At 42.4% G+C, this 16,467-nt stretch overlaps 2 protein-coding genes across 3 annotated transcripts in view; one reads left to right on the forward strand and one right to left on the reverse strand.

Annotated features, from left to right (window-relative positions):
• The window catches only part of CMSS1 (cms1 ribosomal small subunit homolog (yeast)), a 230,312-nt gene that overhangs the window by 68,986 nt on the left and 144,859 nt on the right, over nucleotides 1-16,467 (reverse strand). The gene's annotated exons all lie outside the window — the stretch shown is intronic.
• The window catches only part of LOC110400247 (filamin A-interacting protein 1-like), an 86,896-nt gene continuing 76,291 nt past the window's right edge, over nucleotides 5,863-16,467 (forward strand). Inside the window, exon 1 of the mRNA XM_021399961.1 lies at nucleotides 5,863-6,066. The gene's annotated coding sequence lies outside the window, so the exon portion shown is untranslated. The remainder of the gene's footprint in view (nucleotides 6,067-16,467) is intronic.

The raw sequence follows: 16,467 nt of genomic DNA on the forward strand, positions 1-16,467 counted from the left end.
GAGTTCTGAAGTGACAACACATTACGAAAGAATTTCCTATGTGCTTTGCAAATTTGAAGTCAGCCACATTTCACAACTGACATCAGGTTTTTAACATCAGCTCTAATGAAATATAATTCTCCAATGACATAGCTGTGAAGTACAGCATTTTCATTTCACTGGCTGGCGGAGAAGTTTCTGCCTTATTATTATTACTACTTATGTAGAGCCAGAAGTGTTCTAGGTCCCACACAGACATGTATGAAGACAAGGCCTCTTCCTTGTATCTGATGTAAACACTGAGACAACAGGGTATTGGTATTCAGCTTAACAGAAGGGGTCAGATTCATTTTCACACAGCTGCTATGGCCAAGTTGCATATTAGGACACAAGAATACAAATACAATGTAAGGGAATAGCTTGCCTTCATCTTCTCTCCAGTTTCAATTTCACTAATCTTGCTGGGTGGGATTGAATAGTTGTTAGTTTGGGAGAGCTCTATTGTTTGTTTTTGTGGGTGATTTTTTTTTTTTTAAAGTATCTACAGTAAGTGAAGAAATTCTGGCTGTCAGCAATACCCTGAGGGGAACAGAGGGCAAACTGGGAAGTAAAAATGATAAACATTGTTTTCAAATCTGGTTCTTGTTTAGGTCACATTTTCTTATGGTAGATAAAATAATAAGATATTACTTTTGAAAGCACAGGTGCATGCACAGCTTGTGACAGTTTAATTGCAGTCAGTAAAAATCAGAATGCTCCCATTTGCAAACAAATGAACTACATAATGGAGCAGCTCTCCTCCTTCCTCAAGCCCCAACAATCTAAGGAGTAGGAACAAGAGAAAAAGCCCAAATTCTCCACTTCCGTGAGGCCTACACGCACTTAACTGAGTTGAAATCAGGGCATGGCAGCCTGCAAGATGAGAAGGAAGCCTGCATCCTCAGATGGCCTGGTACAGTCTGTAGGAACACCTGCCATGGGCACCTTTTTGTGAATTTGCTGTGGGGGATGAGCAACAAGAGCAATGTTGTTCTTCTGTATCCTGCTCAGTGCATGTGATTATTCAGGACACCAGTGGTGTTACTCGGGGAAAGAAACACGCCTCACCTCATCTGCTCCTAATACATTTAAAGGTTACGCAGACTGAGCAATAACCCTGATGTCACAGAGATCCTGACTCCCATGGGGATTCCCACGCATGCAGAAACAGCTCCAGTGCAAGAGGGTATTTGAAAGGGGTCTCTCACAGTTAAGTACAAAGTGACAAACCTAGGCCTGACCTGACAATCCAGTACATATGAAGAAGAAAAGGATAATCAATCTTCTTGCCAAGCGCAAAGTGGGGGAGCTGCTGTTGCTAATCTAAAAGCAGTATCTCCAAATGACAGTTGTGAGTAGAAAGCAGCAGGTTGTATCACCTCCACCATGGGGCTGATTCATGCACGCTCTGGATGGGAGAAGGAACAAGAACGAGTACATGGCACACTACGTTTTTTTGGGAGGCTTTTCTCTCTTCCAGTACACATGGGACAGATGTCTGGCAAGAATTAATATCAAACCTCACTGAGGGGCACTGGCCTACTGCGTAGGTCTTGTGGTAACACCTTGCTTGATTCACAACATATAAAAGTAGTAGTTCAGTACTAATTCCCCTTTGCACTAGACTCTGATCTCAAGGTAACTCAGGAACCGTGACCTCTTTTTTCACCCTTCAGAAATCCTCAAGGAATTTTGAACACAGGCCTGCAGTGCCTGAACCGCAGCCTACACGCAACCGGAATTCTTACTGAATGACAACTGCACATCAGCTCCATTTGAGCTATAGCAAAAAGCTGAAGGGACTATTTACTTTTTCTAGTCAGAAGGCTGAATAAGGAGGGGAAAGGTGGTGTTAGACATTATGGTACAGCGTGCACTGGTGGTGGCTGTTTCTCTCAGTGCTGCAGTTCATCTCCAAAAAATAGCTCTGGAGAATGAAGTAAGTGTTATTCTTCAGTTCCTCTAGATTGCTGACAAACATTAGACTGGTCTCCAACGTTGATGGAAACGGAAGAGAAAATACAGTATGTTGCCTCCCAAAAACAGGCATAAACTTTGGTTCTCTCTGAAGGAACTCTGGAAAGAGGTGGGGAATGAATGTGGACTAGCAGCCTTTTCCAGCTCTGTGCAACCACGCATAAGAAGTTAGGAATAACATAGCTCACCTCTTCTCTGAGGGGTGGTTTGAAACTCATGGGGTAAGAGAGTACTGCAGGAGAAAAAATGCCCTGCAAAGCAGCTGTGCAGACCCGAAAGATCATGGTCAAGACTCACCAGCACAGTTGCTGGAGGGCTTTGACTTGGTAAGGAGAGAATCAAAACCATTTAAGGATGGTGTGATTTGGCCCATTGCAAATGGTGGCATTTATAATGGAGCACAACATCACTGCATGCACGCTACAGACATAGCTTGCTTTCCATAACATGTTATGATACTTTGTAATAAGATTTTTATATAGTAGGTCCTTAATTCAAGTAATCACATATCCTACTAGTGGGAAGCAATCTGCATTGACCACATCCAACAAGCTACTGTCCAAGTATTTGTTCCAGTCTTTTACCAACATCTTTTGTTTTAAGGCACTACCATATATATATTTTATATATTATATACATATTAAGAGCTCTCTTTCTGTAGTAGAAGACAATGTAACCCAAAATGAGCAAAATGCTCATGTGACATCCATTTCAGCAAGACTGAAGCAGTGCAGGGTTAAGAAGGAGAAAACCTAGTTAACTGGTTGCTAAAACTGTCTTGAGTCCCTATCTGTGAACTCCAAAAATACTACTGCTCACACAGCTCTTGGGGATTAATATGCGAAGTTATACTAAAATGGCATTAAAACTTTTACATCGTCCATCCACACAAATTAGCCCCCTCCTACCACCTTCACAGCCTCCAGCCTCACATATCCCAGCATAAAATGATCAGACAAAATAGGTGACTTATGTTTTTATTGGTTCCTCCAGACTATGACAACATTTCCTAAAATGCAGAGCCAGGAAACCATTAATGATTGAAAAAGTGGAAAGGGTCGGGCTATTCCAAAGGGCATATATTTGCTAAGAAGCGTTTTGTTATAGTCATATAGGCCACTTAAGATTCAATTAATAGTGACAAAAATATTCAACATTCATATTGTATTTCTATCTTTAAGTACATTAGGAACACATTTGTAACACAACACTTCTGTGTGGTAAGAAAGAATTACTCCATTTTTACCTTTTTCATGATTAAAACTAGAAGGTTTTACCCCAGATTTTATAAAGCAGTAAGTCCCCTCCAAGATCAGAAGCCCCCTCAGATTTGTACACTCCCTCAGTCTCAGGTTCTTACAGGATGGAGAAAGGGAAATGGTCTCAAGCTTATCAACATTACAAAAAAGGAAGAGGAGGTGGATTTTCTTGATTTAGCTCAGCTGTGCTGGCCTGAATTTGGCAGCGCAAGGCAGCTCAGGCATTTGCAGGTGTGGTCATAGCTGCCTTAAGAAAGCTCTGTGGGCTTCATTTACAAGCACAAAACCAAAGCAACTGGTACACGAACAGGAGTGTACCCCACTACATGTAGGACAGAAAGAAGGCTCCTACAGCAGCTCTAAAGATCCTTGCTGTTTTCAGGCATATACTATACATACATACTTCTTCTCCTAAAATGGGGGTGGAAAGCAAATTTCAACCCAATCTGCCTACTGCATATATGTTTCACACAAGAAAGAGTGCTTTGACCTCCCAAGAGAAGCACAAGTCATTATGCTGTCACCAAGTGAAGAATCTCGCTTATTTGTCACGTCGCAAAGCACCATCACCCTACCACAGCACCACACCATAGGCAAAAATCCCACTATTGCACGGCGCCATCTCCTGGGCAAGCAAGACTGTAGAAACTCCCGCCTCCTTTCCCTCACAGCATCCCATGTTTTCACGTCTCCTTCACCTCTGCTTGCAGAATGCAAGCAATGAATTCCCGAGAAGAAAAACAGGTTGTTTACAGCTCCTACTGTGAAACATGAGACTCAGCTGCTTGCTCTGGAGAGAGGCAGTATGTGCACGGGCAAGCACCGTGCGAACCCACAGGATTAAGTTTGCCCTGGGTTGCTGGCTAATCACAAATTAGCAATTAGGGCTTCCTTTCAACATCCAAACAGGAAATGGGAGTGGAGGAAGTGAAGGCTTAATAATTTCTTGTATGTTAACAAGTTACATGAGCCACTCCAAGAAAAAAAATGTTCTTAAGTGAACTTAAGCCTAGCACATTGTCTGCCCAAGTGGCAAGCATTTATCTTCAAAACCAACCTGTACATCTTGGAAAGTAAGCACTGCTGCAAACATTTCATTCATCACAGCTTAATTTTCAGGAGAATAGAACATCAAACTATAAAACAAAGGTGAGGACCCAACTTCTGCGCAATCACAAGTGTTGAGGTTACAGTACTCAAACCAAGTCATCAAGCCTGGCATCTCAATAGGAAATGTTCAGCAAAGAACCAGGAAAGAAGGGCTAACTTTTTATTTAGATCCACATCAGCCTCTGACCGAGGAGCAAGAAAACAAACAATGTGTTAGGTCTATTTCTTTCCACTATATTTTAGGGTTACTGTCCATTCTGGCCCTGTATATCTTACAGTGTCTACCTGGTCACACAGCAGAGGGAGAGTACAGCTGGAGAAGAAAGTCCCTAGTGGGAATCCTAAAAGGCCTGAAGGAGCAAAGGACTCCCAGGCACCTGTCCTGAATGAAGTGTGGAACATTTCTCTGCACCTTCAGACCTGTAAGACCACAGCCCCTGGCAAAAGTGAAAAGCCCAACCCATTACACACTCCTTACTTTGTGCTATCTTCACTGAAGGATAAAGAAAAAAGCTTTACACAACTGGTGAGTAATTCTCAAGAGCTCGAGGTAGATTAAAGGCCAGTCTCTTGGTTGCCTGGAGATATTAAAGACAGATTACAGACAAAGAAAAAATATGACATATGTGGGCAGATGCAGTCAGATGTTTTGAAGGAAAAAAAGTGCTCTGGGAATACAAGGTAGAACACCTTATTTTTCAGGGATCCTTTATGGATGTGCCAAACAAACAAACAAAAAAATCTCTTGAAAATTGTAAGACTCATCTGTATAGAAACAGATCATTTAAGTAGGGTGCATGGAGAACAGAACAAAGGCAAAAGAATCTGAAAAAAAAACCACCACATTCTGTCAAAATATCTACTGCATAATCTCATTATCTCTCATGGCGCAAACAAAAACAGACATACAACCAGCTACTATAGCCCATAATAAACTGGCTGGAGAAAATAAGGAGCAATGGGTGCATGCTATCCTTTACAGAGAGTTATGATATTTTTTTCCCTAATTACAACAGTACAGACACAGCAAACTGAGTTCCAATATAGCACTTACAATAAACTGTCATTTGTCATAAAATACCTCAGGGTACTTGTTACACTATGCATGTGGTTGGATGTATGGACCTTACTGTGGGCTCTCATATTGCTGCTCTGAGTGATGAAAAAGGGGGAAAAATGCCCATTTTATGTGTGAACTTCCATCGTAGATCCTCCAGGATCAGTTTTAACAGCAGGCATTGCCTGTTTCCAAGCAACTGGAGGCAGATCAGGTGTTTGATCACCCTGGGTTTTGGTCCAACCATTTGCAAAAACTCTCCAGAACAAGAGTTTTGAAAGCTGAAAAACACTAATTGTGTAAGACTGATGGGTTTATTTGTTTGCTTTTCTTTTAGATTTAATCACAGGTAGGTATTATTATCTCTTTCACTGGAAACACCCACACCTTTTCCCCAAGGTAGCACAATATCTACCATGTTCAAGCTGCCTTTTTTTTTTTTTTAATTCAAGTATTTACTTTTATGGAGTCACTTCTTACCTTGTTCACTTTCTCATCTAGGATGTTTGTAATTCCGGGCAGCAGTACTACTTCCCACAGTGTGAGAAAGACCATGGCAACTTGGCAGGACTGCTACCTGCTTAGTTCCCAAAATGAAGACATCTGCCAGAACATTCAGGTTTCCAGCCTGTGATGCTCCAGCAGGTTAGTTGACCTTCACTTAACTTCTATAATACCAAATGTTTTTCTTTAAGCTGAAGATTTGCAATATTGCTTCCCTCTCCTCCGAAAGAGCACAGAGAGAGTTTCTAAATGAGGTTACTTTGGTAAGGAGTACTGAAGAGTTCCTACTTGTTTAGCAGCTATGACTGTACCAACAATCCACTGCCAACTACGGAGGAGGAATGTACTTGACAACTTTTGGTGAGAGACAGATTACGATCCGTGTCTCCTTGCCCTACATACATAGAATGTCCAAGCTCATATCTTCCATTCATTTAAGGAACACAAACTTGTGACCGGTTTCTCTGGACCAAACACCAGGTACCTGTTAAATAATATTAAGAATGACTTCACCATGAGATGTTTGTACTGGATCTCACCCAAGAACTTTTTATATATTACATATATTACTGTTTTGCTGCAATTGCTGTTTCAAAGCAAAGCAAAAACTTTGACAGATATATGCATGAGATCATCTAGACGAGGAGACTGTATGTTTAGAGAGGTGTGGTAATACTCGACAAAACAGATTATCTCTTTCAGTCTGTCTTCCAAAATAAAGATTTTCTTGGACGATTATTTAACATAGGGGTTCCCAGAGTTTTGTCCACAGAGGGCAACTTAATAGGTGAGACATCAGGCTAGGGGCCGCATAACAAAAATCAATCTGTAGGACAGTGCAGAACAGCCACAATTTGAAAATCCCTGTGAGGGTCATATTTGGAAACTCTCCAGGCCAGCCTCCAGAAAGCCCCTACTCAGATGCTGAATTCTTGTGAGAAATATAACTGAGACTTGTGAGGTTTTTTTCTCCTCAAAGATACATTTCTAAAGGTTGTTGTTCGTTCATTTGTTTTCGGTGGTTGGATGTATTGATGACTACTGGGATCTGTGTTACACAAAGACAAGATGGACAAAGCAAGAGCAGACATGCTAGCCTTTCAATTTATAACATGCTTGTAAATGCTAGTAAGTTCAAAACAAGCAGTAGTCCTTGTTGAAAAAGCCTCCAGCTCTAGAAGCAGCTCACATTGTATGCAGGCAGTTGTGGAAGGATCTTCAGTAACCTTCAGTAAAATTTAAGGTTTCTTTCATAGTCTGACAGTTTAAGGAAATAATGATGTAATGATAACATTTGGTGTACTCTAGAATACCACTCTCATTATAGTCTCATTGAGATACTTGCATTACATGGTTTCTCTGTGCCACAAACATACACAGAGCAAAGATTTCTGCCCTACATTATATCTGCACTGAAGCCTAGAGAGAGAGCAACAACTGTTGAGATATACACCTCTAAAAAATATCAAGATTTATTCACTTCTCTTCAAGTTGAGGTGGCAATTGTAAACTTTATCTAGGACTTGAGCACACTTCTATACCCATCAGATGACAATTCAATCAGAAAAGAGTAGGTTAAATATCATTTTAGGCACTACTGGTTAGTAGTACAAGCATTTCTCCATGCTTCTATTTTCATTCCCAGTTGCATGCAGATTGACAAAATGAAAGGCTTTAGAATACTGTTTTCTGTTTGGTAGCATTGGCAGGAAGGCTTGCTCCACTTATGGCCTTATTAACAAGGATGCAGCTTACTCAACTTTAGGTAAATTAACAGAAAACACCCACTCTAGTCCCTAAATATAAGTAGGTATAACAGAGCATTCCCATTCCACCTCCAGAAACCACCTGAAGTAAAAACTAAGTATTTCTCAGCAAACATTTTTTTGACTTCTAGCTCAGATGTTTTGAGGGGAAAAGCCATCAGTGAAATTAAGAAGCAAAGAGATAAAAATCTTTGGAATGTCCTGTCAGTGCTCTGCTACATTGGGAAACCTGGCACCAGCCCCATGCTTTCCTGAGATGTCGGGGACTCCATCAGAGCATGAATTCTAAGCAAAAAAATCCTTTTGTCTCTGCTAGTCTGGCAGTTCTGCCAATGGACATCTCAAGTTATAGGCAGGAAAACGTGTAGGGTCTTGTACTCCTGTCATGTGGGGTCACAAGACAGTGCCTGAGTTTGGAAGAGTGGATGACAATGAGCACAGTGGTATGGTTGCAGCACTCTTTTTTAAAAGGGCTTCTTTCAGCAGCAGGCATGACTGGCTGGCAGAGATCTGGCTCAAGTGGAGCATCTTCTATTTTGCTCCCTGATCCCACAACAAGAGCTGTGGATAGTCAAGAAATCAAGGCTCATTTTTCCTCAAGTCCTGTCATGCCTCCTTACTGAAGAGAGGAAAAACAGCTGCCTTTGCTGCAAAATGACAGAAATCCAGGCCAAAGCCTCCTGTGGTGGCCTCATGTTTACTGCATGCAGTCTGACAGGTCTGGTCACAGATTAAAGATCTCTCAGAAAGGTGACGCTTGCTTTCAGCTGAAGATCAGAGATTAAGATCACAGAATCACAGAATTGTAGGGGCTGGAAGGGACCTCTAGAGATCATCGAGTCCAACTCCCCTGCAAAGCAGGCTCCCTGTAGCAGGCTGCACAGGTACATGTCCAGGTGGGTCCTGAAAATCTCCTGAGAAGGAGAACACACAACCTCCCTGGGCAGCCTGTTTCAGTGCTCTGTCACCCTCACTGTGAAGAAGTTCCTTCGCATATTGTTGCAGAACTTCCTATGCTCAAGTTTATGGCCATTTCCCCTTGTCCTGTCCCCACAGACCGCTGAAAAGAGGTTGGCCATGTCCCTTTGACTCCCACACTTAAGATATTTATAAACATTAATAAGATCACCTCTGAGTCTTCTTTTCTCAAGGCTGAACAGACCCAGGTTGCTCAGCCTTTCCTCACAGGGCAGAAGCTCTAGGCCCTCTATCATCTTTGTGACCCTCCACTGGACTCTCTCCAGGAGATCTCTGTCTTTTTTGTACCGGGGAGCCCAGAACTGGATACAGTACACCAGGTGAGGTCTGACCAGGGCAGAGTAGAGGGGGAGGATCACTTCCCTCAACCTGCTGGCCATGCTCCTTTTAATGCACCCCAGGCCTTACTGGCCACTAGGGCACACTGCTAGCTCATCACCAACCTGTTGTACACCAGGACCCCCAGGTCCTTCTCCGCAGAGCTCCTCTCCCGCGGGTCACAGAATCATAGAATCATAGAATTAGCTAGGTTGGAAAAGACCTACAAGATCATCCAGTCCAACCATCCACCTACCACCAATAACCCCACTAAACCATTTCTCTCAATACCGTATCTAAATGTTTCTTGAACACCTCCAGGGACGGTGACTCAACCACCAGCGCCTGACCACTCTTTCAGAAAAGTAGAATTTCCTAATGTCCAGCCTAAATCTCCCCTGGCACAACTTGAGGCCATCCCCCCTCGTTCTGTCACTAGTTATAAGAGAGAAGAGGCCGACCCCCAGCTCACTACAACCTCCCTTGAGGTAGTTATAGAGAGCGACAAGGTCTCCCCTGAGCCTCCTCTTCTCCAGACTGAACAATCCCAGCTCCCTCAGCTGCTCCTCATAAGGCCTGTGCTCCAGACCCCTCACCAGCTTCATCGCCCTCCTCTGAACACGCTCCAGGGCCTCAATGTCTTTCTTGCAGTGAGGGGCCCAAAACTGAACACAGTACTTGAGGTGGGGTCTCACCAGGGCTGAGTACAGAGGGACTATTACTTCCCTACTCCTACTGGCAACACTATTTCTGATACAAGCCAGGATGCCATTGGCCTTCTTGGCCACCTGGGCACACTGCTGGCTCATGCTCAGCCAAGCATCAACCAATGCCCCCAGGTCCGTTTCCTCTACACAGTCTTCCAGCCACCCTACCCCAAGCCTGTAGCATTGCCTAGGGTTGTTGTGGCCAAAGTGCAGGACCCGGCACTTGGTCTTGTTGAACCTCATCCAATTGGCTTCAGCCCAGAGATCCAGCCTGTCCAGATCTCTCTGTAGGGCCTTCCCACCCCCAGGCAGGTCCCAGTCTTTACTGATACTTGTGGTTATTCCTTCCCAGATGCAAGACTCTACACTTGCTTTTGTTAAACCTCATCTGGTTTATTGCTGCCCAGCTCTCCAGTCTGTCCAGGTCTTGATGAATGGCAGCATAGCCTTCTGGTGTGTCAGCCACTCCTCCCGGCTTTGTATCATTGGCATACCTGCTGAGGGTGGACACTATCTCCTCATCAAAGTCATCAGTGAAGATGTTGAACAAGACTGGACCCAGCACCGACCCACAGAGAACACTGCTAGTCACAGGTCTCCAACCACACTCTGCACCACCAATCACAACCTTCTGAGCTTGGCCAGTCAGCCAGTTCTTAACCCACCTCACCCTCTACTGATCTATCCCACACTTTCTCAGCTTCGTTATCAGGATGTCGTGGGAGACAGTATCAAAAGCCTTACTGAAGTCAAGGTAGATGACATCCACTGCTCTCCCTCCATATACCCAGCTGGTGATGCCATCACAGAAGGTTGGTCAAGCATGATTTTCCCGTGGTGAATCCATGCTGACTATTCCTGATGACCTTCTTCTCTTCCAGTTGCTTAGAGATGTATCACAAAGTGACACAAATGTGACAAACAGTACACCATGCAGCAAGTTTTCTATGCTGCAACCAGCTGCGGAGTCTAGATTTGATGTGCGGTCTGTTTAAGAAATCCAGCCTCACTGTTTCCCGTGTTTTATCTCATTCTGATCATGAGTAAAACAATCCAGTCAGCCCATTGTTCTTACCACATGGTAAGTAACTAACTACAAGTAAACAAAGCAATTAAGCTCCATAAGGAATTGCTTGCCATTCGAAGCTGAACTAAACATTGCATTTTGTTTCTGGAATCCAAATATGGTAAATTGGCTGATAGTTAATTGTGGCAATGGGACTGTTTGCTGCACAGAACAGTTAAGTCCAAGAGGCAGCACAAACTGGAAAATTACCTTTTTTCTTCTGGATACAACAGAGATAAACTGCCACAGCTGGCTCCAACACCCTCCTTCTTCACTTGTAAAAGCACCAGGCTCCACCACTACCTCTCAAGGAGAATACCTCTGAGCTGTTAACCTCTTAAACTCCAACAACTCTGGCATTCTGACAACTCATTAGGGAATAGCACCGCACACAACTACTCACCAACTCATCATTTTCTTATTACCTGTATTCCTGTTGCATCTAAAAGCCCTAACCAAAATCAGACCATCAACTTGCTGGACAGAACAAGTGTGAGGGCAGAATGAGTCCCCTCTCTCTTGTACACCAGCCCAGAAGCCTGGGTCCTGTAAAACCAAACCCCCCGTACCTCAACTCAAAAAAATCAACACCTCCACTGCTACCTGAGGTACATGTTTAATTTTGCAGGCAGAATATTCCTATGCAATGCAGGAGTTTTGAATATACAAACAAATAAACACCAAAATAACTCCAGAAAGGAAACATTATTAAATCCATTGCCAAGGGAGTAAATAAAAGCAGAAGTAGAAATGCATTCTGTCATGGTACTCACTGGAAAGGCTACTTTTATATCTTAAATGTGCATGCTCTGCTCCTCAGCAAAGATTTAGCAGTTATCCACTATCACAAGTCTGTACACTGCTGTATCTATCACTGATTGGCAGGAGCAACTGCACTGATGCAGGCATAAAGCTCAAGGAGGAAAAACAGGACAGTGATAAGAAAGTATGTAACAGGGTGGGTGCTAAACCCTGGGGCTGATAGGTCACAGGACACCAAGAGGAAAGAAAGAGTCTGGAAGCTTCCAGGGTAAGTTCACAATTTTCATAGTGGAAATCTGTGAGTTAAAGTCACAGTCATGGTGGATCTTACCATCTGTGTAAGTCATGCTGTCCCAGCCAACTTTGTGATGTGGTATCTAAGCCTATAAACACCCCAGCTTTCTGCTGAAGTTAACAGATAAGATGTAAGTTTGACACACAGCTAGACAAAGGTTATAAAAACAAATGATAGTCTATTTACTGTGGTGCCTCAACACGTATGTTTCTATCTGCAATAAAGGATGAAAGATGTCATTTTGTGCAACAGTTGGGCAAGGTCTGTTGCACAGTGGGTGAAATGGTTGGTCATGGGGGTCTTATCCAGCAGACACGTAGCAAGGTGAATGGGACACAGGTTATGTAGACATCCTCCCCACTATATTAATGGAAGCATAACCTGCATGAAAAACAGAAGCAAAAACACTCTGTATGGTTGGTTTTCTAAACCTTGAATGTCAGACTTGGGAAGGGAAGAAAGACCAGGACAAAAAGGGTAAAAAAGCCTTCAGCATCTTCCTGAACTTCACCCTGCATTGCAAATATTGTTAGTTATCTGATAATTTCCACCTACTTTCTGTATTCCTTGCAAATATTTGTGGGCTGCCATGTACACTGGAGGATCACTGAGCATCCTAAATACGAGGCAACAGAGCCTGGAACACAAAGAGAAACAGTTTTTAAATGGGAGAAGTGCACATATAGCGCTGCTTCTCTGTCCCTCATGCTTTCACTTTTTGCCCTCTGAAGTGAAACCTTCATCTAGCAGAGACAAACAGGCCTACACCCTCTTATAAGGACATGTCTTAGAGGGGAATATGGTGAGAATGGATCTAGGCCTGGAATAGGGTTTCTTTGAAGGCACCCAAGGACCTGGAGAGTTTGGGACTCATTCCATGGCAAGGTCAAGTTAACCCGGAAGTGTAGGAAAGCTGTGAGGGTTGAACTCCAAAGCAAGGAATGAGGGGAAGAGAACTGGATGGGACCAAGACAGTGGCTAGTTTCTAACTTGAGGGAGAGTTGTGTCCACAGAAAGGCCCTCTCCCCCTTGCAGCCAAGACAGAGGCAACAGATTTCATTTGCAATTTTCTTTTACGGCATCTTTGCATGATTAGAAATTCTGATTGTGAAGAAACTGAGGCTGGAAAGGGAAAGGAAGAGCTGCATGTGAAGACGAGAAAGATAAGAAAGTTTTCTTCAAGAGGGCACAACTACTTTAAGTAGGTTCTGCTTGTCCTTCAGACAAATTTACCACCACTCTTTTCCAATACAGAGTTTCAGAGAAAGCTACCACAAGAGTCTAGGTGTATGGCATTCAGAATGCATTTTCCAAAAGGTGCAAATGTGTTACAGCTTTCTTCTTAATGTGTTCTACAATTATTCTTTATTTCTCTGCCTCCTCTAAGCCATGTATTCTTTTTAAGTCTCTTAGTCTTGGCTTCATTAACCGTATGCTCTGTCCTTTACTGCTTTACCTATACTCTGTTTTTTTCTCCTCTTCACTAAAGCAGCCCTTCCTTCTTTTATTTAACAATGAACACAAGGAAAATAATAGCACTAATCTAATTTCATGGGTGTAGCACAGCTGATTTTACATTTGCATTCCTACTCTTTTGTTGGCATTAACATTGTCCACAAGCTCTTTAGGAGAAGACCTGTTCAAATTTGGACTGTGCATAGCAAAACAGTACTCAGAACAAGTCTGGCCCTTGAGTCTGTGCCCAACAAACAACATCTAACACTAGCTGGATAACTTGTTTCTTATACAGCCCTCACCTTATTTCCACTTTAGGATTTCAGGTTTCAGATCCACACCTTAGTACTGCATCTTTCCCCAGAGCGATGCCTGATGCAGTTTTCGTCAAGGTCACTTTCCTGGCAACTTTTAAGATGGTTGAGCAATTTCACCTCAGACCCCAGGCAAGAGGCAAAACTGCTGCTGATATCAGGGAAAAATTCTTCCAAGGTAGAAAGCAAAAGGCATTTGAAGCTGATCCTTTAAAAGATAATGCTGAGTGCCTCCCCAGCCCTTTCCACTGCAGCTCTGAGGGCTTGGTAAGAAACTGCATACCATGGCATTGAGCATGGCAGTAAAACTTTGACAGACTGTTTGAATAGGCTACAATGTGGGCATCCTGTTTCTCACGGCACCATCCTCATAATATGCAACCACTGCCAAGCATTACAGTGTAGGTTTCCCACTGAACCCAATATGTGGTTGACAAATATCCAAAAAAAGAATAAAAATATTTATATCTTAAACATGTTGAATGGGTAAACAAGTTTGTAACTAGGTCTCTGTTACGTCCTGCCTACCAATATGCAGGCTTAAGAAAACATAAATGTTTACAGCAGCCACTTTTATGCATGCATACATGCCCAGTGGGCTCTTTTACCTGCTGCCTTGTCCAGCAAGAGCAGAGTGAGTAATGGGCACGACAGTGGCTGCCCATTTACGCTTAGAAGGTCATCACATGGCTCCCTCAGCAGAAGCTGATCTTCTCAGGAGCTGAAGTGAATCATTCCCACACTGTAAGCAAAACACCAAGCTACAAGCACAACTTTGTGTTTTTCTTCAATCTGAATGCTAGACAGATGCTAACTGTCACTACAGGATCGTCTTTGACCACCTTAATAACCGACTTCATTGAGCCAATTTACTTTCTCAATATAATTATCTAATACTTCATCAAAACAATCACTGCCAACATGGTCAGTTAGTGGTCAGGTTTGTTGCTAATAAGTAATCAACCTCAGTTCTCCTCCTCCTCATCCTCACTGCTAGCCCTTCAAAGTCCGTATCTTTTCATTCCACAGCCACCAGTCATTTTCCCCCTTACCATGCCTGCATACTAGAATTCACAGAGCTGTCAACATGAAAAACTAATAATCTGTTACCTAAGTACTCTGTGTCATATTTGGCCATTCAAATCTTAAGGCATGTGCCTTTAATAACTCAACATTTTAGGACCATATCAAGTTTTTTAATATTTAACTGAAAATTAAAGACTGAAGGTCTCTAAGCCTATGTGTATCTCACCTACCTGTATTTGGAATGGTATTCTTCAAAACTGTCCAAAATGACAAGTGAGAATCTGTAAACTGTAGAAAGCTTACAAAATTTCAATCCCACAGAGAAAGTAATCTCAGGGAAGAATCACCCTCATAAAGATGCCAGGTAACTGCCATGGGACATTTTCTGCAGTTGGTATCTTAGTGAATACAGTATTGTAACTCTAGAAGAACTCACACATTTAAGAATAGTTTTCTAACAGGAGTTGAGCACAAGAGCCCTGTCTCAAGTACGTGACCTCATGATTTGTCTTACACTGAAGCTCTGATACTTCAAGACAGCAGGTTGGATTTCCAATGCTGCCTCTGTATTTCCAGCTCAACTATTTAATGATGCATTAATATATATCAAGGGAGAAGACCTGTTTCAAAGCTCCTTGCATCTGAACTCCTGAAATACGCATCTGCCATCCTGGTAAATGCACCTCAGACAAATTTATGCTGCAAATTCCTGGCTATAAAACCGACCCATTAAATGGAGACAACTTGCAATCCACTCAGCTATTTATAATGAGATCCAACAATGAAAATCACTTAAGCACTACTAAATGTCTTCTTGTTAATTCTTACAGTTTTAGCATTACTACATTTCTCTTTTTCTTTTAGTTGGTATTCTCTCCTTTCCTTACTGCCTGACAGACACACACACACACAGGATTTGCCCACCTAGCCAAGCAAATACATCAGTGGAAGATGATATGCCTGAAGAATGCCTATACCATAATCTAAAGAGAAAAAAAAAAAGGATTGTTTTCACAAGAAATTGCAGCCGTTGCTTATAACAGTGATATGCAAAAACCATTAAGACAGATGTATGAACATTAAGTTGATGATATGCCGTAACCTACTGCATCTGAGGAAGTGTTGTTACACTGAATGTTAGCAAGAGCATTTTGATATGGGCCACAGGACTGGCTAAGACTAGTTTCATTGCTCAGTGTGGCATATTTTTCATATTATGTAATGCTTATTGTATGTATTATAATGATACATAGCTGAAAGCCATCAGTAAAGGCTTTCACTAGGGATCGTGCAAAGAAATTTGATACAATGATAAAGAGACAATACTTGATTGTTTTTCCTTACACTCTTTTGTACCTTTTGGTGGCTGTTAAATCAGTATGTTCTGATCAGATCTCCTATGTGCACCTACCACACTTATATTTTTCAGACCCAATTTAGAAACCAGCTGCTGGGAGACAAGCTGCAGTCTCCTCGCTTGTGAAAGGTCACAAAATAAGGAGGTGAAGGAGAGGGGGAAGGTCTCAACCAGTTCGCTACCCATCATCACGCGCTGTACAAGTACCACCTTCCACAGGATGATTTCTTTCAGCACATGCAGATTCCAGACTGGTTAGAAAACAGACTAAGTAGCTTGGGTAATCACTGGGAAACCTCTCAAAATATGAAACCATATTAAGTGGCCTTTTATTGACTATGCTGAATTTGAAGTTTATATGACATCAGAGCAGACTTGCAGAAACCCTCATGAACACAATGTAATCAAGCTTTTATTAAAACTAGGCAGACTTTTTCACCACCAAAGCTAAGATTTCATTAGGAACTTTTCTCTGGTTACTCTGTTTAACTTTCTGCA

Source organism: Numida meleagris, chromosome 1 (genome assembly GCF_002078875.1).
Source record: "Numida meleagris isolate 19003 breed g44 Domestic line chromosome 1, NumMel1.0, whole genome shotgun sequence".
Classification (NCBI taxonomy): Eukaryota; Metazoa; Chordata; class Aves; order Galliformes; family Numididae; genus Numida; species Numida meleagris.